The 24662-nt window shown below is 38.2% G+C and overlaps 1 non-coding gene across 1 annotated transcript; it reads left to right on the top strand.

Annotated features, from left to right (window-relative positions):
• Positions 1–8678: 8678 nt before the first annotated feature.
• LOC148544528 (small nucleolar RNA R71) lies at positions 8679–8786 on the top strand. Its single transcript, XR_015900954.1, has one exon. It is a non-coding gene; the product is annotated as a small nucleolar RNA R71 (small nucleolar RNA).
• Positions 8787–24662: the final 15876 nt, after the last annotated feature.

Consider the following 24662-nt stretch of genomic DNA (forward strand, 5'->3'; position numbering starts at 1 on the left):
AGTCTAGAGTTATAAAAGAGGATTAAATCCCCAGGTTGGAACTCTCTCCTCTTGATGTGCTTATCATGCACAACCTTCATCTTTTCCTTGTACAGTCTTGAGTTCTCATAAACTTCTAGGCAAAGGCTTTCTAATTCTTGTAGTTGCAACTTCCTTTCAGCTCCGGCTTTCTCAAATCCCATGTTGCACTCCTTCACTGCCCAAAAGGCTTTGTACTCTACCTCAACTGGGAGGTGATAGGCTTTTCCATAAACTAAGCGGAAGGGACTCATCCTAATGGGTATCTTGTAAGCCGTTTTGTATGCCCAGAGTGCATCTTGTAGGCTGGTGCTCCAATCCCTTCTATGAGGTTTGACTATCTTCTGCAATATACGCTTTATTTCTCTGTTTGACACCTCGGCTTGCCCATTAGTCTGAGGATGGTAGGCTGTTGCCACTTTATGAATTATCCCATGCTTCTTCAGTAATCCTGTTAGTCTCCTGTTACAAAAATGGGTGCCTTGATCACTCACGATTGCTCGTGGTGATCCGAAGCGACAAATAATATGGTTTCTAACAAAGGAAACAACAGTGTTAGCGTCATCAGTGCGGGTAGGAATTGCTTCCACCCATTTAGAAATGTAATCTACAGCTAACAATATATAAAAATAATCATTAGAATTTGGAAATGGACCCATGAAGTCAATGCCCCAAATATCAAAAATTTCACAGAAAAGCATAATCTGTTGAGGCATCTCATCCCTCTTGGATATATTACCAAACCTTTGGCATGGGAACAAGATTTACAAAATTCAGCAGTGTCTTTAAAATGAGTAGGCCACCAGAATCCACAGTCTAAAATTTTTCTAGCTGTTCTTTGAGGGCCAAAATGTCCTCCACTCTCAGATGAGTGGCAGGCCTCTAAAATGGACTGGAATTCTGATTGAGGCACACACCGTCTAATTACCTGGTCAGCGCCACATCTCCATAAATATGGGTCATCCCATATATAATATTTGGACTCGCTTTTCAGCTTGTCTCTTTGATGCTTAGTAAAGTTTGGAGGAAAATTGCGGCTGACTAGATAATTAGCTACAGGCGCATACCAATGAACTACTTCAGATACTGCTTGTAAGTTGTCGAATGGGAAATTATCATTTATAGGAGTGGAGGTATCCTTAATGTGCTCAAGGCGACTCAAGTGGTCTGCCACTAGATTTTGGTTACCACTCCTATCCTTAATTTCTAAATCAAATTCTTGTAGTAGCAGTATCCAACGTATAAGCCTCGGTTTGGACTCCTTTTTAGCTAATAAATACTTTAGAGCTGCGTGGTCTGAGTACACTACTACTTTAGCACCAAGTAAATAGGCTCGAAATTTATCCAGAGCAAAAACAATAGCAAGAAGCTCTTTCTCAGTAGTAGTGTAATTAGACTGAGCGGCGTCTAAAGTCTTAGACGCATAAGCAATTACAAAAGGATCCTTACCTTCACGCTGAGCCAGCGCCGCTCCTACTGCATGATTGGAGGCATCGCACATGATTTCAAATGGCTGGCTCCAGTCTGGTCCTCTCACAATTGGAGCTTGAGTCAAGGCGGTCTTCAGCTTATCAAACGCTTGTTTGCAATCCTCACTGAACTCGAACTCAATATCTTTCTGCATTAGTCTGGATAAGGGTAGTGCTACATTACTGAAGTCCTTAATGAACCTCCGGTAAAAACCTTCATGCCAAGGAACAAACGGACTTCCCTCACAGAGGATGGGTAAGGTAAACTAGAAATAATATCCACCTTTGCTAGATCTACAGAAATGCCAGTATTAGACACAACATGTCCTAGTACAATCCCTTGTTTTACCATAAAGTGACATTTTCAAAATTCAATACAAGGTTTGTATTAACACATCTATCTAATACTCTAGATAAACTATCTAAGCAAAGGCTAAATGAATCACCATAAACGCTAAAATCTTCCATAAAAACCTCCATACAGTTCTCAATAAGGTCAGAGAAAAGACTCATCATGCACCTCTGGAAAGTAGCTTGTGCATTGCATAAGCCAAAGGGCATTACCTTATAAGCATAAGTTCCAAAAGGACATGTAAAAGTAGTCTTTTCTGATCTTCAGGAGCTATACGGATTTGAAAATAGCCTGTATAAGCATCTAAAAAGCAATAATGGGATTTACCTGACAGGCGATCAAGCATCTGATCAATGAATGGAAAGGGGTAATGATCCTTGCGAGTGGATTGGTTGAGACGCCTATAGTCAATGCAAACTCTCTATGAATTCTGTACTCTAGTTGTCAGAAGCTCTCCATGCTCATTTCTTACTGTTGTGATTCTAGACTTCTTGGGCACCACTTGTACTGGACTGACCCATTTGCTATCTGAGATGGGGTAAATGATATCTGCTTCAAGTAGCCTGGTCACTTCTTTCTTGACAACTTCTAAGATGGTGGGATTCAATCTTCTTTGAGGTTGACGGACATGCTTTTCTCCCTCTTCTAGGAATATTCTGTGCTCACAAACTTGAAGGTTGATGCCTACTATATCCGCTAGGCTCCATCCAATTGCTTTCTTATGTTTTCTCAACACACTGAGTAGCTGTTCTTCTTGTTGAGAAGTGAGCTCCCTTGCAATGATAATTGGAAACTTCTGCTTGTCCTCAAGGTAAGAATACTTGAGGTGTGGAGGGAGGGGCTTTAATTCTAATTTCTGCTCATGGCCAGGCTCTGGATCATCCGGAGCTGATGATAATGGTGCAGTGCTCTCATTGTCCTCTGAGAATGTCCCCACACTTGGACCTTGCCCTATGTACTTCTCTTCTAATTCCTCCTGGTGAACTTCAGCCACGATTTTATCTATGATGTCACAGTGGGAGATAGAATGATCATCTGGAGGGTGCTTCATAGCTTCATTTAAACTGAATTTCACTATTCTGCCATCTATTTCAAAAGAATAAGTTGCATGAAAATGTGTCCAGCTTGAACTTTGAAGTCTTCAGGAATGGTCTTCCAAGCAGGATTGATGATGGCCTTCCTGAGTCATTAGGGGGCATTTCCAGGATATAGAAGTTGGTGCACGAAATTGTGATCCTTAACAATGGCGCCAAAAACTTGGTGCTCGGAACGTAATTCACACACTTTGTCACAACTTCGCACAACAAACCAGCAAGTGCACTGGGTCGTCCAAGTAATAAACCTTACGTGAGTAAGGGTCGATCCCACGGAGATTGTCGGCTTGAAGCAAGCTATGGTCACCTTGTAAATCTCAGTCAGGCGGATTCAAATGGTTATGGAGTTTTAATAATTAAAAGATAAATAAAACATAAAATGGGATAGAGATACTTATGTAATTCATTGGTGAGAATTTCAGATAAGCGTGTAGAGATGCTTTCATTCCTCCTAAACCTCTGCTTTCCTGTTGTCTTCATCCAATCATTCCCACTCCTTTCTATGGCAAGCCTTATGTAGGGCATCACCGTTGTCAATGGCTACTTCACATCCTCTCAGTGAAAATGGTCTAAGATGCGCTGTCACCGCACGGCTATTCATCTGTCGGTTCTCGATCATACTGGAATAGGATTCAGTAATCCTTTTGCGTCTGTCACTATGCCCAGCACTCATGAGTTTGAAGCTCGTCACAGCCATCCCTTCCTAAATCCTACTCGGAATACCACAGACAAGGTTTAGACTTTTCGGACCTCAAGAATGGCCGCCAATAGTTTTAGCCTATACCACGAAGACTCTAATCTCACGATCAGAAGGCTAAGAGATACACATTCAAGCTTGTTTGCATGTAGAACGGAAGTGTTTATCAGGCACGTGTTCATAAGTGAGAATGATGATGAGCATCACATAATCATCACATTCATCATGATCTTGAGTGCGAATGAATATCTTAGAGAAGAAATAGGCTTGAATTGAATAGAAAAACAGTAGTACTTTGTATTAATTCATGAGGAACAGCAGAGCTCCACACCTTAATCTATGGTGTGTAGAAACTCTACCGTTGAAAATACATAAGTGATAATGGTCCAGGCATGGCCGAATGGCCAGCCTCTATAAAGGTCTAAGATAGCATAAAACTAATCAAAGATCCCCTCATAAGATGATAGTAAAAAGTCCTATTTATACTAAACTAGTTACTAGGGTTTACAGAAATGAGTAAATGATGCAGAAATCCACTTCCGGGCCCACTTGGTGTGTGCTTGGGCTGAGCATTGAAGCTTTCACGTGTAGAGGTCTTCCTTGGAGTTAAACGCCAGTTTGTAACCTGTTTCTGGCGTTTAACTCTGCTTTGCAACCTGTTTCTGGCATTTAACTCCAGAATAGGGCAGAGAGGTGGCATTGAACGCCAATTTGCGTCATCTAGACTCAAGCAAAGTATAGACTATTATATATTTCTGAAAAGCCCTGGATGTCTAATTTCCAACGCAATCAAGAGCTCTCCATTTGGATTTCTGTAATTCCAAAAAATCCACTTTGAGTGCAGGGAGGTCAGAATCCAACAGCATTTGCAGTCATTCTTCAACCTCTTAATCTGATTTTTGCTCAAGTCCCTCAATTTCAGCCAGAAATTACCTGAAATCACAGAAAAACACACAAACTCATAGTAAAGTCCAGAAATGTGATTTTTATTTAAAAACTAATAAAAATATACTAAAAACTAACTAAATCATACTGAAAACTATGTAAAAATAATGCCAAAAAGCATATAAATTATCCGCTCATCACAACACCAAACTTAAATTGTTGCTTGTCCCCAAGAAACTGAAAATGAAATAGGATAAAAAGAAGAGAATATACTATAAATTCCAAAATATCAATGAAACTTAGCTCCAATCAGATGAGCGGGACTAGTAGCTTTTTGCCTCTTGAATAGTTTTGGCATCTCACTTTATCCCTTGAAGTTCAGAATGATTGGCATCTATAGGAACTTAGAATTCAGATAGTGTTATTGATTCTCCTAGTTCAGTATGTTGATTCTTGAACACAGCTACTTTATGAGTCTTGGCCGTGGCCCTAAGCACCTTGTTTTCCAGTATTACCACCGGATACATAAATGCCACAGACACATAACTGGGTGAACCTTTTCAGATTGTGACTCAGCTTTGCTAAAGTCCCCAATTAGAGGTGTCCAGGGTTCTTAAGCACACTTTTCTTTTTGCTTTAGACCTCGACTTTAACCGCTCAGTCTCAAGTTTTCACTTGACACCTTCACGCCACAAGCACATGGTTAGGGATAGCTTGGTTCAGCAGCTTAGGCCAGGATTTTATTCCTTTAGGCCCTCCTATCCACTGATGCTCAAAGCCTTGGATCCTTTTTACCCTTGCCTTTTGGTTTTAAAGGCTATTGGCTTTTTGCTCTTGCCTTTTGGTTTAAAGAACTTTTGGCTTTTTCTGCTTCCTTTTTCTTTTATTATTACTTTTTTTTCGCCAATTTTCTTTTCTCTTTTTTTCGCAAGCTCTTCTCTATTCACTGCTTTTTCTTGCTTCAAGAATCAATTTTATGATTTTTTAGATTATCAATAACATTTCTCCTTTTTCATCATTCTTTCAAGAGCCAACATATTTAACATTCATAAACAACAATTTCGAAAGACACATGCACTGTTCAAGCATTCATTCAGAAAACAAAAAGTATTGTCACCACATCAAAATAATTAAACCAGTTTCAAGGATGAATTCGAAACCATGTACTTCTTGTTCTTTTGTAATTAACACATTTTTTATTTAAGAGAGGTGATGGATTCATAGGACATTCATAGCTTTAAGACATAGACACTTAAACACTAATGATCATATAGTAAAGACACAAACATAAATAAAACATAAGGCTCAAAAATTGAAAAACAGGAAAATAAGAACAAGGAGATTAAGGAACGGGTCCACCTTAGTGAGGGTGGCGTCTTCTTCTTCTTGAAGAACCAATGGTGCTCTTGAGCTCCTCTATGTCTCTTCCTTGCCTTTGTTGCTTCATCCCTAGTGATTTTTGTGCTCCTATCCTTAGTTGTCCCATGTTGGAACTTAATTCTCCTTAGGAGGTGTTGATTTGCTCCCAATGGTGTTGTGGAGGGAAGTGCATCCCTTGAGGTATATCAGGGATTTCATGGTGAGGAATGCTCTTGTTGAGGTCTATGATCTCTTGTCTGCTCCATCCTTTTCTTAGAGATGGGCTTGTCCTCTTCAATGAGGATGTCTCTGGCCTTAGGTGCCATAAATGGTTTTCGAAAAACAAAAAGCAATGCATTTACCACACCAAACTTAGAAGGTTTGCTCGTCCTCGAGCAAAAGAAGAAAGAAGTGAGTAGAAGAAGAAGAAAATGAAGGAGATGGAGGTGTGTGAATGGTTCGGTCAAGGGGGTTTTAGGTGGTTATGATGTGTGAAAAGGAAGGAGTGATGGTTTGAGTGGTGAAGAGATGATGGAGAAGAGTGATTGAGGTGATTGGTGAGGGGTATTTGTGGAAGAGAGTTATGAAAAGGTGTGAAGAGGAGAGAAGAAAATGTGGGAATCCTGTGGGGTCCACAGATCCTGTGGGGTCAAGGACTTAACATCCCTACTCCAATTAGGCGTGTAAAACGCCCTTAGCATGCATGTCTGGCGTTAAACGCCAGCTTGCTGCTTGTTTTTGGCGTTAAACGCCCAAATGTAGCCTGTTTCTGGCGTTTAACGCCACTTCCATGCTCTGTTCTGGCATTAAACGCCAGCCTGGTGCTTGTTTCTGGCGTTTAACGCCAGCTTGATGCTTCTTTTTGGCATTAAACGCCAGTTTGATGCTTCTTACTGGTGTTTAAACGCCAGTAAGTTCTTCCTCCAGGGTGAGCTGTTTTTAAAGCTGTTTTTCATTCTATTTTTGATTTTTCAGTAGTTTTTGTGACTCTACATGATCATCAACCTAAAAAATAAAATAAAATAAAATAGATATAATTAAATAACATTGGGTTGCCTCCCAACAAGCGCTTCTTTAATGTCAATAGCTTGACAGTGAGCTCTCATGGAGCCTCACAGATATTCAGAGCATTGTTGGAACCTCCCAACACCAAACTTAGAGTTTGAATGTGGGGGTTCAACACTAAACTTAGAGTTTGGTTGTGGCCTCCCAACACCAAACTTAAAGTTTGACTGTGGGCGCTTTGGTTGACTCTGCAGTGAGAGAAGCTTTTCATGCTTCCTCTCCATGGTTACAGAAGGAGATCCTTGAATTTTAAACACAAGGTTGTCCTCATTCAGTTGAAGGACCAATTCTCCTTTGTCCACATCAATTACAGCTCTTGCTGTGGCTAGGAAGGGTCTTCCAAGGATAATGGATTCATCCTCATCCTTCCCAGTGTCTAGGATTATGAAATCAGCAGGGATGTAAAGGCCTTCAACCTTTACTAACACGTCCTCTACTTGTCCATAAGCTTGTTTTCTTGAGTTGTCTGTGATCTCTAAAGAGATTCTGGCAGCTTGCACCTCAAAGATCCCAAGTTTCTCCATTACAGAGAGTGGCATTAAGTTTATTCCTGACCCCAGGTTACACAGAGCCTTCTCAAAGGTCATGGTGCCTATGTTACAGGGAATTAGGAATTTACCAGGATCCTGTTTCTTTTGAGGTAGAGTCTGCTGAACCAAGGTATTTAGTTCCTTGATGAGCAATGGAGTTTCATCCTCCCAAGTCTCATTACCAAATAATTTGGCATTCAGCTTCATGATTGCTCCTAAATATTGAGCAACTTGCTCTTCAGCAATGTCTTCATCTTCTTCAGAAGATGAATAGTCATCAGAGCTCATGAATGGTAAAAGGAGGTTCAATGGAATCTCTATGGTCTCTAGATGAGCCTCAGATTCCTTTGGTTCCTCAAAGGGAAACTCCTTATTCTTTACTAAACGTCCCAGGAGGTCTTCCTCACTAGGATTCACGTCCTTCTCCTCCTCTCTGGGTTCGGCCACACCAAATAGGGTAATGGCCTTGCACTCTCTTTTTGGATTCTCTTCTATATTGCTTGGGAGAGTACTATGAGGGGTTTCAGTGACTCTTTTACTCAGCTGGCCCACTTGTGCCTCCAAATTTCTAATGGAGGACCTTGTTTCATTCATGAAACTTAGAGTGGCCTTAGATAGATCAGAGACTATATTTGCTAAGCTAGATGGATTCTGCTCAGAATTCTCTGTTTGTTGCTGAGTGGATGATGGAAAAGGCTTGCTATTGCTAAACCTGTTTCTTCCACCATTATTAAAGCCTTGTTGAGGCTTTTGTTGATCCTTCCATGAGAAATTTGGATGATTTCTCCATGAGGGATTATAGGTATTTCCATAGGGTTATCCCATATAATTCACTTCTGCTATTGCATGGTTCTCAGGATCATAAGCTTTTTCTTCAGAAGATGCTTCTTCAGTACTGTTGGATGCAGCTTGCAATCCATTCAGACTCTGAGAAATCATATTGACCTGCTGAGTCAATATTTTGTTCTGAGCCAATATGGCATTCAGAGCATCAATTTCAAGAACTCCCTTCCTCTGAGGCGTCCCATTACTCACAGGATTCCTTTCAGAAGTGTACATGAACTGGTTATTTGCAACCATGTCAATGAGTTCCTGAGCTTCTGCAGGCGTTTTCTTTAGGTGAATGGATCCACCTGCAGAATGGTCCAATGACATCTTTGATAATTCAGACAGACCATCATAGAATATATCCAGGATGGTCCATTCTAAAAGCATGTCAAAAGGACACTTTTTGGTCAGTTGCTTATATCTCTCTCAAGCTTCATAGAGGGATTCACCTTCTTTCTGTTTGAAGGTTTGAACATCCACTCTAAGCTTGCTAAGCTTTTGAGGAGGAAAGAACTTGGCTAAGAAAGCCGTGACCAACTTATCCCAAGAGTTCAGGCTATCTTTAGGTTGAGAGTCCAACCATATTCTAGCTCTGTCTCTTACAGCAAACGGGAAAAGCATAAGCCTGTAGACCTCGAAGTCAACCCCATTGGTCTTAACAATATCACAGATCTGCAAGAATTTAGTTAAGAACTGAAAAGGATCTTCTGATGGAAGTCCATGAAACTTGCAGTTCTGTTGCATCAGAGAAACTAATTGAGGCTTTAGCTCAAAATTGTTTGCTCCAATGGCAGGGATTGAGATGCTTCTTCCATGTAAATTGGAATTTGGTGCAATAAAGTCACCAAGCATCTTCCTTGCGTTGTTATTATTTTTGGCCATGTCTCCTTCTTTTTCAAAAATTTCTGTCAGATTTTCTCCAGAGAGTTGTGCTTTAGCTTCCCTTAGCTTCCTCTTTAGAGTCCTTTCAGGTTCAGGATCAGTTTCAACAAGAATGTTCTTATCCTTGTTCCTGCTCATATGAAAAAGAAGAGAACACAAAAGAAAATATGGAATCCTGTATGTCACAGTATAGAGATTCCTTATGTAAGTATAAGAAGAGAAGAATAGAGGAAGGAAAAGATAAGACCTCGAAAATTAAATAAAATAAAATAAAATAAAAATATTTTTTGTTTTTCTTTTAAAATGCAGTTAGAGTTCAAAAATTTAAAAAGAAAAATAAAATTAAATCAAATTAAAATTTAAAACAAATAGTTAATTAAAAAAGAATTTTGAAAAAGAGAGGAGTGATTTTCAAAAATTAGAGAGGGAAAATTAGTTAGGTGATTTTAAAAAAGATAAGAATCAAACAAAAAGATACGATTAATTTGAAAAAGATTTGAAAATCAATTTTGAAAAGATAAGAGGTTAGAAAAGATTTTGAAATTGATTTTGAAAAAGATGTGATTAACATTGAGAAAGATATGATTGAAAATCATTTTGAAAAAGATTTGAATTGGAAATTAAAAAGATTTGATTTTGAAGTTGATTACTTGACTAACAAGAAACAAAAAGATATGATTTTAAAATTTAAAGATTGAACCTTTCTTACTAGGCAAGGAATAAACTAAAAATTTTTGAATCAATCACATTAATTGTTAGCATTAATTTCAAAAATATGAAATAGAAATAAGAAAAAGATTTTGAAAATAAATTTTGAAAATTTCGAAATTATGAAAGAAAAAATGAAAAAGATTTGATTTTTGAAAAAGATTTGAAAAAGATAGAATTTTTAAATTGAAAATTTGATTTGACTCATAAGAAACAACTAAATTTTGAAAAATCTTTGAAAAAATCAACTCAAATATTCGAATTTTAAGAGAAGAATCGGGGAAAGATATTTTTTTTATTTTGGAATTTTTAATGATGAAAGAGAAAAACACAAAGTTGACACAAAACATAGAAATTATGAATCAAAATAACTAATGCATGCAAGAACACTTTGAATGTCAAGATGAACACCAAGAACACTTTGAAGATCAAGATGAACATCAAGACTTATTTTTGAAAATTTTTAAGAAAAGAAAGACATGTAAGACACCAAACTTAGAAATTTTCAAACTTTAGACACTAACAAATTGAAAATGCATATGAAAAACAAGAAAAGACACAAAACAAGAAAAATTAAAGATCAAACATAGAAAATCATCAAGAACAACTTGAAGATCATGAAGAACACATGCATGAATTTTTGAAAATTTTGAAGAAAAATTAAAAAGATGCAATTGACACCAAACTTACAAATTGACACTAGACTCAAACAAGAAACATAAATTTTTTTGTTTTTATGATTTTATAAGAATTTTTTGGTTTTTTTTTCGAAAATTATTTTGAGAAAAATGAAAAAGAAGAAATTTTTTTGTATTATTTTCGAAAATAAGAAATAAAAAAGCTTAAAAATAAAATAAAATTACCTAATCTGAGCAACAAGATGAACCGTCAGTTGTCCAAACTCGAACAATCACCGGCAACGGCGCCAAAAACTTTGTGCACGAAATTGTGATCGTTAACAACGATGCCAAAATCTTGGTGCTCGGAACGTAATTCACACACTTTGTCATCATGCAATCTTCGACGTTGTCTTGTGAACTGAGTGGTTCCGAGTCAACATCCATTGCACCCTAATGAGATAAATTAATCAAAGGGCAATAAATAACAGTTTTTGATTAAAAGATATTAGTATTAATTAATTAAAACCTTTGAAAGTGACTAACTATTACTAGTTGTGATAATTCTTTGCTCCGATCCATTAGATGAAATAAAGAATAATCAGCAAATGAAGTAGCAAAAATACTTGGCCTTATCAAATGCAAAGAATATGTAAGCTAAGCTAGTGAATGAAGGGTGATGCTTAAAAATGATGCTGAAAAAATGTATTTAACTGAAATTTGTATTTTTAAAATAATCAAACAAACCTACTTAAAATATATATCCTCCTTATTAAAATGTTGTTCCAAGAAGTCCTGAGAGAATGCAAAGCTAAATTAAAACAGTAAATACAGAAAGTAACATTTCAAAGAGAGATAACAAATATATCAATACTCAATACTCTTAATTGTTATTATCCTATTCCACAACATGCACAAATACTTTGTTTCTGCTCAAATATCTGCATCATATACTATTAAATTATACTTCCTAATTGTGATTATAGTTTTGATAAAATGGCCGTATTTACATATTGCTATTTGTGCAAAACGGAAGGCCAGACTAGCTAGCATTAATTCTCTTACAAGAAACTAGTATAACTTAGAAAATAACAATGATAAAGCCATAAAGAGATTCTATTAGTTCCTACTAAACAAAACAATTACGTCAAAACTAAAGGTGAATTTTCAGTATTAAGAAATCAACTATCTCTCTTAAATCTCCAATTCAATTATGCCAGTAATCCAAAGGGTTGACTTACTATACAATGAACGAGTGCAGAAATAGAAGGAAAGATGAAGAGGTACTAGAGGGTAGAAAAAGAGTTAGTTTTCTTGTTCCTGCGATTGTGAGCACACGCTGATGCTGCGGATATCCTTTTGCTGGTTCAGATTGCCATTTTCCTTCTCAGTTTTGATAAAGAAAATTGACAATTGAGAAAGGTGATCAACACAATGCAAGTGAAGAGTGAACATTGACAATTGAGAAAGATGATCAGCACAGCAGAGCCATAAAACACACAACAGCACACCAGAACCAGAACCCAGAACCCACAGCAGTAGCAGCAGCACCAGAAAATTAATAACAGCGCAGTATTAATACTACCAACAACATTCAGCATTCAGCAACAAAAATTATCCTTCAGTAACAAACAACATTTGATTTGATTTTCCATTAATCCATTCACAGTTTCACATTCAAAAATCAGCAACAGTGTATAAAAGGAAGAGAAGAACCGTAGAAGTGAAGGCAGTGTCGCTAACCTTCGACGAAGACATGGACGGCGATCAGCAAGATGACAGCAGGTGCGACACTGTGGCAAGATGCTCCAAGTTTGAGAGAAGCCAGGGAGGACGAGGACAGGGGGAAGGAGGTCACCGAGCTACAAGAGAGGAAGCAGAGGCGCCGACAGCACGGACGGCGGCGGCATCGCGCCAGAACCGTTGCAGGGAGAACTTAGGGTTTTGGTTGGGTGAGTTTGATCTTGAGTTCAGAGTTCAGGGGGATAGTGATAGTGATTCACAAATTGGGGGTGGGATGGGTGTTAGGGGGAAGGGGTTGGTTTTGGAAAGTGGACCGGACCATTTCACGCCGGTTTCCAGTTGAACCGATTAGACTGGCCGCTCTGGCCGGTCTTCAGAATACTGATTATTGTTATAAAAAATCAGTTTTATTGTGGTTAGTTAAAAAATTTAAAAAAACCGGTCCATTAGAATGTCCAATAATATGATGACACATAAGCGTCTTTAAAAAAAGACACTTTATGCAACTTTATGGGAACATCCCCCAAAAATTAATACCTCAACTCAAGAGTCACTTTAATTTTATTTTTATTCTAATTCAAGTAAATAACTATTTTTAATAGAAAAGATTTAAATATTGACAAAATTAGTTATAAAAAAATTAAAATTAAAGTTATATTCATATAAGATAAGTTTTGTTTGATAAAAATGTATAATTATTAAATTTTTATTTATAATTTCATAAAAAATTTTTATTTCTTTTTCATTCTCATTTTTCTTTTATAATCACCATTAATTCTGCTACAAAATCTACTATTTTACTAGATCTATTTAAACTATAAAATTCTTTTTTTTTCCATTCTCATCCTCAATCAAAACAAAAAGATAAAAGTAGATATAATAATAATAACAACAATAAAAACAAACATATTTTTAGATTCAACTACACGTAATTTGAAATTCACCGGTGACCCCTTCTCTCTCTCGTCCTGTTGAACTCGAACCCAGCGATAATAGTAGTGGCATTTTTCGCCGTCACACCCTCATCCTTTACCTTTTTATTATTTATCGTCTCAGGAATTATTTTTCTCTCTTAATCTTGCAATTTTCTGTTGCATCACATCAATATATAAGTATTCTCTCAATGAATAGTACATACCTTTGTAAAGTGAAATGAATATACAAGTACAAATAAAGCAAAAAGCTGTTCAAAAGGAAGATGAGAAAGGTGGATTTTGCAGCGAAGGTGACCCTGGTTATAAAAGGAAGATGAGAAAAGAAAAGAAAAAAAAAAAGGGATATTTACGAAATTATAAACAAAAATATAACAATTGGTTATTTTTATCGAACGAAACTTATCTTGTATGAATATAACCTTAGTTTCAATTTTTATGGTTAGTTTTATTAGCTCCCCAATCTTTCATGGTTCGAAATAGTTATTTATTCCTCTCATTCACAGTAAAAAACAAGCACAAAAAAAAAGAAATATCCAAAATCATTATAAAAGATTATCAAAAAATCTTTAATTTTGCTAAAGAAGAACTAGGGGTGAATGCGGATCGGATCGGATATGGCCAAAATCTTGATCCAATCCGCATTAAAATCATCGGATCAGATTCAATATTCGCAATTTTTAAGCGTGGATCCGATCTGATCCGCACATTTACGGATCGAATCGGATCGGATGTCGGATATATCCGCAAAACACAAAAATATTTTTAAAAGCTTATAAAAAATTAATAAAATTCTTTTTTTTTCTACTATTTTAAATATGTTTACTCTTAAAATAATATTAAACATATTTTTCTTAAATAATAAAATTAAAATAATACAACATATATGATAATTATTAGTTGAAATAAAACATAAGAAGAATATTTATTTATTTATTTATTATTTATTTATTTTTGCGGATCCGATCTAATCCATGAACACCCCTAAGAACACATCACTTTTAGATATAGAAATATCCAAAACCTAACAAAAGAGATATCCAAAATTATTCAAAAATAATTCAAAATCGAACAAAATGAGACATCCAAAATTATTGAAAAAAAAAACTATTTAAAAGAATAATCCAAAACCTAAAAAGAAGAAATATCCAAAATATAACCAAAAAAAACATCCAAAACATATAACAAAAATATATCTAAAACCTAGGAGAAAGAAACATTCAATATTAGAAAAAAGAATAATCCAAAACTTAAGAAAAAAGCGTTCGGAGGGGGAGGGTGCAACGTCGCAGGACGACCAGTTGTAGGGAGCGATGTCGCGACACATTGAACTATAAGGAGAGGTGCGTGCGTTGCAGCAAGAAGGTTTAGAGGGGTAAGGCATGACATCGCAGGACGAGGTATTGCATGGAGAGGCGTGGCACCAAAATGATCAAAGTTGGATGGAGAGGGGCGTGGTGCCACGGAGAGAAAAGTTGGGGGTGGAGGAGGACAAGGCGGCATGCAAGGAGTGGTGGACCTTGAGGGCGCTCGAGAGGAATCTTAGAGGGATGTCATGGCATCGTGAGGGGAAAGGAATTGGAGGGGAGGTTGTGCTAGGGAGTTGAGGTTAGATGGCGTGTTTCTATACCTAATCCTAAATTTTGGGAATTTCAAAATCAAACTTTTTGAAAATTTTTGAAAAGTTGTTCAAATTGGCTGCACTTAGAATTGGTTACCTATACTTTCTCTTGGGTGACAAAAATGAAAGAGAAAGTATAAGTAACTAACTCTATAGGCAGCCACTTGGTTATGCAGCAGCACATTTTTCAAAAAATAAAGACCTAATTATAAAATTACAAAAACGCGTCCCCCCTTGGAATTCCTATTATACCTGTCCATCCAAACCAGGACGTTGTGCCTCCCTCCTGCAACTTGTCATCCAGCGATGTCGCACCCTCTCCCTCCGAACCCTATCGCCACGATGTGCGCATGCCTTCCTTGTATTCCTCGTGTCGCGACGTCTCCCCCTGCAACTCGTCATCCTGCGACGCCGCGCCCTCCCCCTTTGAACCATCTTCTTCTTCTTCTAAGTTTTGGATGATTCTTTTTACTAGTTTCAGATGTTTCTTTCTCCTAGGTTTTGGATGTTTTTTTCTTATGTTTTGAATGTATCTTCATTTTAGGTTTTGGATATTTTTTAATAGTTTTAGATATTTTTTTCTTTGTTTTCAAATGTTCTTTTTCCAATAGTTGCTTGGCCTGGCAAGCATCTTCGTTTTCCTTAGCTTGCTTGATCTTTTTATAAGTGTCTAAGTTGTTGACCATTTTTTCTACAAAATAAGACTTATCATATGCAAGTGGTGCGTACAGAGAGCTATCTATAAAAAACAAGGTTTAATTATTCTGTTGGTCCTTATAGTTTTGCAAAATTTTTACTATACTTTTTTTCTTTTTAATTGAGTCCTTGTACTAATTTTTTTTAATTGGGTCCCTACACTTTTTTTTCCTTTTATTTGGGTCCTTGCACTAAATTTTTTCTTAGTTGGGTCCCTATACAATTAAGCCAATTACTGCCAAAAAGGACCTAATTGAAAAAGAAATTGGTGCAGGGACCCAATTAAAAAGAAAAAAAAGTATAGGGACATAATTGAAAAATTTGCGAAACTATAGGGACTAACAGAGTAATTAAACCAAAAAACAACTATCTACCTAACTCAGTCCGCACATAACTCGATTTGGCTATCAGAAATTTCTTGGTTTTGAGATTCAGAGATTGACCCAACATTCTTAAAACAAAATCACAATCAACTATTTCTCTTCATCAAGTTTCTTAAAGTTGTACCTTTTAACCATAGAATCTGCCTCAAAGTACAGACGGAACATATATTGGAATTTTTCATTCATATAGAAAGGTCAGACACACCCTCAACAAGTCAAATTTTGAAGTAATAGTTTTTAAAGACATTAAAAGACTCTTCAAAAATAGAGAACACTTTTCTACCCTTAATAGCTTGGAAAGAGGTTCACTGTTATTTTTTAGAACTAAAAGATTTTGTCAGTTAAAACAGGTAAAAGAAAATCTTAGGGGATAAGGAGAGGTCAAGCACTTGATTAACTGATAAACCACTATTTTATGGTTTATATTGTGTTTAATTGTGTGGTTTTGTCATGATCCTTGCCCTCTTATTCATCAATTTAGCATGCATTTAGATTTCCTTCCTAAATTCAGTACATGTTTGAAAATTGCTTCCTAGAGAATTTAATTATTTACTTTTAATTCTCCTTTATTCCATTCGATGCCGTGATCTGTGTGTCAAGTGTTTCAGGCCTTATAGGGCATGAATGAGATGGAGATTGGAGAGGAAGCTAGCAAAAATGGAAAGAACACAAGAATTTGAGGATATAACCAGCGAGAAGTGACGCGGTCGCATGGCTCACGCGACCGCGCGAAGGAGCACAAATCGCAGTGACGCGGCCGCATGGCTTGCGCGGCTGCACGGATTGGAAGGAACAAGCGACGCGGTAGCGTGGACGACGCGAACGCGTGGAGAGGAAAAAGCACAAGCGACGCGTCCGCATGGACGACGCGATCGCGTGACATGTGCGATCTGCATAATCTGCAGAATTCGATGGGGGCGATTTTGGACCTTATTTCGGCCCAGTTTTTGGCCCGGAACAGCAGACTAGAGTTAGAGAATATGCAGAAACAACAGAGACATTCATTCAGTTTTTTTAGATCTAGTTTTTCACTCTCTTAGGTTTTTTTCTCTAGTTTTTAGGATTGTAATTTTTAATTGGCCTTAGCATTGGAACAGTGAGAAGAGTTATTTCCTCATCAAGACTTCATCATTCTAGTTTGTTCTCTTAACTTGGTTTTATTCTTCCATGTTCTTTGTTATGTTCAATTTTGTCATTCAGATACTTTTATGATTAATTAATGCAAGGATTATTTCTCTTTAATTCAATTTCAATTCCAATAATCATGTCTTCTTTTAATTCCCTTTTATGTGCCATGGATTCTTTATTTACAATGCGTGAGTAGTTTCATTACTTGATAGGGAGTTGATTAAAAGGAACTCTTGAGTTGGAAGGATCGAATGAGAAATTTATAGTTGGGTTAAATGTTGGATTGCTATCCTGTCACCAACGCCAATCCCTTTGAACTAAGTGGGTTGTAACTCGTGAATAGATTTGGCAGTCCAACTTGTTTGACTTTCCCTTACCTAGTAAAGGATAACCAAATAGAGTAACCGTTAATTATAAATCAATCTTAAAAATCACTCCATCAATGATAGAGATTCTAACTGATCAATTCCCAGTCAAGGCTTTTATTTATATTATTTCAAATTCCTCAATTTAAATTCCAATTTACTTAGCTCAACTTCTTGGAACATCTGATTAATAAAACAGCACACTTTTCTGCAACTCGTTGGGAGAGGACCTGGGACTTAAAACTCCCAGTAATTTTAATTTAAACTCTCTGTGACATATTTCTAAATTGATAGGCAGATTTTCGGTGAGTTAAGAACTATACTTGCAACGTAACCACTTTAATAAATTTTTAATTCACCAGCTTCTGCTTCCCATCAATTTTTGGCGCCGTTGCCGGGGAGTTGCAATAGAGTGCTAATTTTATTAATTAGAATTTATTTATTTGCAATTTATTTAATTTTGCTACTATGAGCTGCATGTTTCTTCCGTCAAATGACGCGTTCACTTCCTGATCCGCGCTTGCTAATATTCGATCCTGAAATTGAAAGGACTATTTCACGAATAAGGCGAGAACAGCGTAGGTTAGCCCACTCTGAGGGTGGATCTGAAAGTGAATCTGAGGAAGAAACCAGCCCCCGTTCTACTGATTCGGTTGTTTTACGTGCAGAAAACATGGCAGCTAGAAGAGTTACCATTCAGGAGGAAAGAGCTCCTGATTTTACAATGCAATCGTTTCAAGCGCATCATCCAGCGGTAGCTACGGATTTTGAGATAAAGACCACACTGCTAAATTTGATGCCCAAGTTTCATGGCCTACCTGCTCAAGAGCCTATCAAGCACTTGAGAGATTTCCAAGCAGCCTGTTTTACTGTCAGGCATGATGGCACTGATGAAACTTCAATTCTGCTGAAAGCTTTTTCGTTCTCTCTTGAGGGAAAAGCAAGAGAGTGGTACTACACTCAACCTCTAGCAAATGTATCCAACTAGGATACACTCAGAAAGGAGTTTCTAGAGAAATTCTTTCCATCTGAAGTTACTGATAAACTGAGGAAGGATATTTCTATAATTGTTCAGCACGACAATGAGACTCTCTTTGAATACTGGGAGCGCTTCAATAATCTTCTGGAAGTATGCCCCCACCACATGATTGACAAGATCGTGCTACTTAGCTATATCACACAAGGTATGAGACCCCAAGATAAGACCACATTGGAAAGTGCCAGCAATGGGTCTATGAAGAAATACAAGATCACTGATGAAGCTTGGCAATTGATCAGTGATTTAGCTGAATCTACTCGGAACCACAGACAGAAGCAAGGCCGTTCAAAAGCCGTTGCAGAAGTATCTTCTGGCATAGAGACTGCTGCTCTAAATTAAACCATCTGTGAGATGATCAACCTGCTGAAGCAAATGTAGTTGAGTCAACAAGCTCAGCAAACTCAACCGCAGCAAAACCAACAACTAGTTCCACAAAGAATTTGCGGAATTTGTGCTGATTACAGCCATTACACTGATGAATGCCCGCAGCTCCAACAAGAAGACAACATGGTGGCATCCACTCACAACTTCTATGACCACCCCAACCAAGGGTACAATCAAAGTGGAAATAATAACCATGGATGGCAGGACAATTCAAACCAGAATTGGAGGGACAACAATAATAGGGGAGGCAGAGATAACCAGGGAAATCAGAGGTGGAATAATAACAACAACAGGCAGCAAAATCAACCTTACCGAGCACCTCACCTGAGGCAAAACCAAGGACCACTGAACAATCAGCAGCAAACCTCTCAGTTTACTCATTCTTCTATATCTTCTAATGAAGATTTATTACAAGCTTTTGAGAAAAGACAACTGGCCATGGAAAATACCATCGTGAACAATATTAACGCCAGTCTGAATGGTTTCACCTCTACTCTACAAGCTTTATTGACACAACTTGGTTCAGCACAAAATTCCAGTAACCAACCTTCAAACACCACTGGAATCCCCTCTCAACCGTTACCCAATCCGAAGGGAGGCATTAATGCCATTACCCTGAGGTTCGGAACCACACTGCAGGAGAGGAATCAGGAGGAACCAAGCCCACCAGAATACGCCTCAGCTGAAGAGGTGGTAGAAATCGAAGATGTTGAAGAGGAAGTGGATATACAGGACATGGCTGAAGAAGAGATAGCTCAACCACAGGAAGAAGCACCACAAGGCACAGGCACCACAGAAAACACTACTCTCATTCTATTTCCATAATTTGCAAGGAAGCCCAGGAAGCAGCTGGAACCTAATCCTAAAATGGTAGAAATATTCAAAAAGGTTGAGGTAACTATTCCCCTTTTTGATGTTATTCAGCAAGTACCTAAATATGCAAAGTTTCTAAAAGACTTATGTATCCATAAAGACAAAATTAATGAATTAGAAACTATTCCTTTAGGTAGTTCTATATCTGCTTTAATGGGAGGATTACCTGAAAAATGTAGTGATCTAGGTCCTTGCATAGTTAGTTGTACTATTGGTGGTGTAGTAATTTATGATTACATGTGTGATTTAGGAGCATGTGTCAGTATAATGCCTTTGTCTATATATGATGTTTTAAGGCTCCCTCCCTTAAAAAGGTCGGCAGCTCGTTTTGTGTTAGCAGATAAAAGCATTATTACAGTGGCTGGAGTTGCTGAAGATGTTTTGGTGAACATTAAAGGGGTCACATTTCCCACTGATTTTTATATCTTGGAGATGCCCCATAATGATTCAGATAAGCCATCATCAATCCTACTTGGAAGACCATTCCTAAAGACATCAAAATTCAAATTGGATGCTTTTTCAGGAACATACTCTTTTGAAATAGATGGCCGCATAGTGATCTTCAATCTGAATGGAGTCATTGACAACTCTCCAGAAGATCGTTCTATCTTCCAGTGTGATGTCATAGACGAGAGTGTGGCTGAAGTTCAAAAAGAAGAGTTTGAAGAGAGGCACACTGGACAAGATCCAAGTGTGGGGACCCTTTTAACTGACAATGAGGACACTTCGCCATTTTCGCAAGCCCCAGATAATCCGGAGCCTGCCCATGATCAAAAGTTAGAATTGAAACCTCTCCCTCCACATCTCAAATATGCTTATCTTGAGGATGAGCAGAAGCTTCCGGTTATTATTACAAGAGAACTGACTTCTCAACAAGAAGAGCGGTTACTTGATGTACTGAGGAAGCATAAGAAGGCAATTGGGTGGAGTTTGGCAGACATAGTGGGAATCAACCCTCAAGTATGCGAGCACAGAATATTTTTGGAAGATGGAGCAAGACCTGTCCGTCATCCACAAAGAAGATTGAATCCCACCATCTTGGAAGTTGTCAAAAAGGAAGTGACCAGACTATTGGAAGCAGGTATCATATATCCCATTTCAGACAGTGAATGGGTAAGCCCAGTACAAGTTGTGCCCAAGAAGTCCGGAGTCACTACCGTGAAGAATGAGCATGGAGAGCTCATAGCAACTAGAGTTCAGAATGCTTGGAGAGTCTGCATTGATTACAGGCGTCTCAACCAAGCTACCCGTAAGGATCACTACCCACTTCCATTCATTGATCAAATGCTGGATCGCCTGTCAGGTAAATCACATTATTGCTTTTTAGATGGTTACACAGGTTATTTCCAAATTCATATAGCTCCTGAGGATCAGGAAAAGACTACTTTTACATGTCCTTTTGGGACTTATGCTTATAAGAGAATGCCCTTTGGCTTGTGTAATGCACCAGCTACTTTCCAAAGGTGCATGATGAGCCTTTTCTCTGATCTTATTGAGGACTGTATGGAAGTTTTTATGGACGATTTTGGCGTTTATGATGATTCTTTTAACCTTTGCTTAGATGGATTATCTAGAGTACTAGATAGATGTGTTGATACAAACTTTGTATTGAATTTCGAAAAATGCCACTTTATGGTAAAGCAAGGGATTGTATTAGGACATGTGGTATCTAATAATGGCATTTCTGTAGACCCAGCAAAGGTGAATGTTATTTCTAGTTTACCTTACGCCTCTTCTGTGAGGGAAGTCCGTTCGTTCCTTGGCCATGCAGGTTTCTACAGGAGATTTATTAAAGACTTTAGTAAGGTGGCACTTCCCTTATCCAGATTACTGCAGAAGGACATTGAGTTCGAGTTCAGTGAAGATTGAAAACAAGCATTTGATAAGCTGAAGACTGCTCTAACTCAAGCCCCAATTGTGAGAGGACCCGACTGGAGCCAGCCGTTTGAAATCATGTGCGATGCTTCCAACCATGCAGTAGGAGCAGCGCTGGCTCAGCGTGAAGGTAAGGACCCTTTTGTTACTGCCTATGCGTCTAAGACTTTAGACACTGCCCAGTCTAATTATACTACTACTGAGAAAGAGCTACTTGCTATTGTTTTCGCTCTGGATAAATTCCGAGCTTATTTACTTGGTACTAGAGTAGTAGTGTATTCGGACCATACACTCTAAAGTATTTATTAGCTAAAAAGGAATCCAAACCAAGACTTATACGTTGGATACTGCTGTTACAAGAATTTGATTTAGAAATAAAGGATAGGAGTGGTAATCAAAATTTAGTAGCAGACCACTTGAGTCGCCTTGAACATATTAAGGATGATTCTACTCCTATAGATGATAATTTTCCTTTTGACAACCTGCAAGCAGTATCTGAGGTAGTCCCTTGGTACGCACCTGTTGCTAATTATTTAGTTAGCCGCACATTTCCTCCACATTTCTCTAAACATCAAAGAGACAAGCTAAAAAGCGAGTCTAAATATTATATATAGGATGACCCATATTTATGAAGATGTGGCACTGACCAGATAATTAGACGATGTGTACCTCAATCAGAATTCCAGTCCATTTTAGAGGCCTGTCACTCATCTGAGAGTGGAGGACACTTTGGCCCTCAAAGAACGGCTAGAAAGATCTTGGACTGCGGATTCTGGTGGCCTACTCTTTTTAGAGATGCTGCTGAGTTTTTTAAATCATGTCACCCATGCCAGAAATTTGGTAACATATCCAGGAGGGATGAGATGCCTCAACAATATATGCTTTTCTATGAAATTTTTGATGTATGGGGCATTGACTTCATGGGTCCATTTCCAAATTCTAGTGGATATTTTTATATATTGTTAGCTATGGATTATGTTTCCAAATGGGTGGAAGCAATTCCTACCCGCACTGATAATGCTAACACTGTTGTTTCCTTTGTGAGAAACCATATTATATGCTGCTTTGGATCACCACGAGCGATCGTGAGCGATCAAGGCACCCATTTTTGTAACAGGAGACTAACAAGATTGATGAAGAAGCATGGGATAATCCATAAAGTTGCAACAGCTTACCATCCCCAAACTAATGGGCAAGCCGAGGTGTCGAACAGAGAAATTAAGCGTATCTTGCAGAAGATAGTAAAGCCTCATAGAAAAGACTGGAGCACCAGACTACAAGATGCACTGTGGGCATATAGAACAGCATACAAGACACCCATTGGGATGAGTCCCTTTCGCCTAGTTTATGGAAAAGCTTGCCATCTTCCAGTTGAAATCAAACACAGAGCCTTCTGGGCAGTTAAGTAGTGCAACATGGAAATTGAGAAAGCCGGAATTGAAAGAAAGTTGCAACTACAGGAACTGGAGAACCTTCGCCTAGAAGCTTATGAGAACTCCAGAATATACAAGGAAAAGATGAAAGCTGTGCATGATCAAAACATCAAGAAGAGAGAGTTCCAACCTGGAGATTTAGTTCTCCTTTACAAATCTCGACTGAGGCTCATTCCCGGTAAGTTGAGATCAAAATGGGAAGGTCCATACAAAATAGAGAAGGCTGAACCGTACGGAGTTTATCACCTAAGCCATCCTTCAAGTTCTGAACTTATTAAGGTTAATGGACACTGCCTAAAGCTGTACCATGGTGAAAAGTTGTAGAAAAATAAGGAGCTTGAGATCTTCCACTTGGAAGATCCCCACATAGCAGCAGATTGAGCTAGTAGAGCGTCCAACTTACGGACGTAAAAGCAAAGTGCTTGGTGGGAGACAACCCACCGCGGTATGATCGTTCCTTTCTTCACTTTTAGTTTTTCTTCTTTAATAACTCTTCTCTTTATTAGTGCTTCCGTGCTCTTTCAATTACATGTCTTTATCTTTCCTAAAAAAACAAATTTTTGCCGCGCGACGCGATCGCACCAGCGACGCGTCCGCGTGGCAGGAGGAGTAAAGAAAAATAAAAATGAACAGAAAGTTACGCAGGAGGAGCGCTGGAGTCGTGCCAATGGCACAAATTACTCCACGCGACCGAGTCGCGGACACGACTGCGTCGCTTGGACATCATGGCCTCCCACGCGACCGCGTGCCTCATGCGGCCGCGTGCCCTGCATTTTCGACGTAAAGGGGTGCACAGTGCTATATTGTGCGATTGTGGTGCTGGATTGGTGCTGGAAGCACAATCCTTGTCACGCGACCGCGTCGCCGACGCGGCCGCGTCAATTATTTTCTGACGTACACTCATGCGATCGCATGACCCACGCGATCGCGTCACCCAATTTTGGCAATTGAAATGAATCGAACAGAGAGTTGTGCTGGAGCGAGGCTGCACTCGCGCCAGCAGCGCAACACAGGTCACGCGACCGCGGGACCGACGCGATCGCGTCCCCTTCCTTGACGTGCCCCCATGCGAACGCATGCCCCAGGCGGCCGCGTCGCATGCGCCACACAGCTAAACCTCAATTGCCAAATTATCTTATCTTTCTTTCCTCCAAATCCTAATTTTTCTTTTCCCTCCTTCTTCCTTCTTTCTTCTTTCCCCCTTCCCCTTTCTATCTCACTCTCTCTCTTTCTCCTCCATTAACAAGGTTTTACCTTCTTCTTCCTTCTTCTCTTTTCTATCATTCTTATTATATTATGTCTATATTATTATTTTCTTTTTCTTTTCTTTTTCTTTTCAAACTTTTACTTTCTTTATTCTTCTTTTCCCTTTTTACATGGTGTTAGAAATTTTTTTTGAGTCATTATCCCTCACTATATGCTTGTGACTTGTTACAATTTATTTGACAATTTTTATTATTATTTTTTTTTGGGATTGCTTGCATGTTCAATTTCATACTTTTTACATCTTGTTTAACATGCATGCTATGTGTTTGTGAAAAAGCCCATGTGGCATTATGCACTTCTCTATGTTCCTATACTATTCAATGCTTGCTTTTCACAACTTTCCCCTATTATTTTATTAATTGAATTCAATTGTCAATACAAACGTGATGGTTTGTTACAAAGTAATGCTTGGTCTATGCT

This window comes from Arachis ipaensis, chromosome B9, assembly GCF_059453495.1.
Source record: "Arachis ipaensis isolate K30076 ecotype BB chromosome B9, ASM5945349v1, whole genome shotgun sequence".
Taxonomy (NCBI): Eukaryota; Viridiplantae; Streptophyta; class Magnoliopsida; order Fabales; family Fabaceae; genus Arachis; species Arachis ipaensis.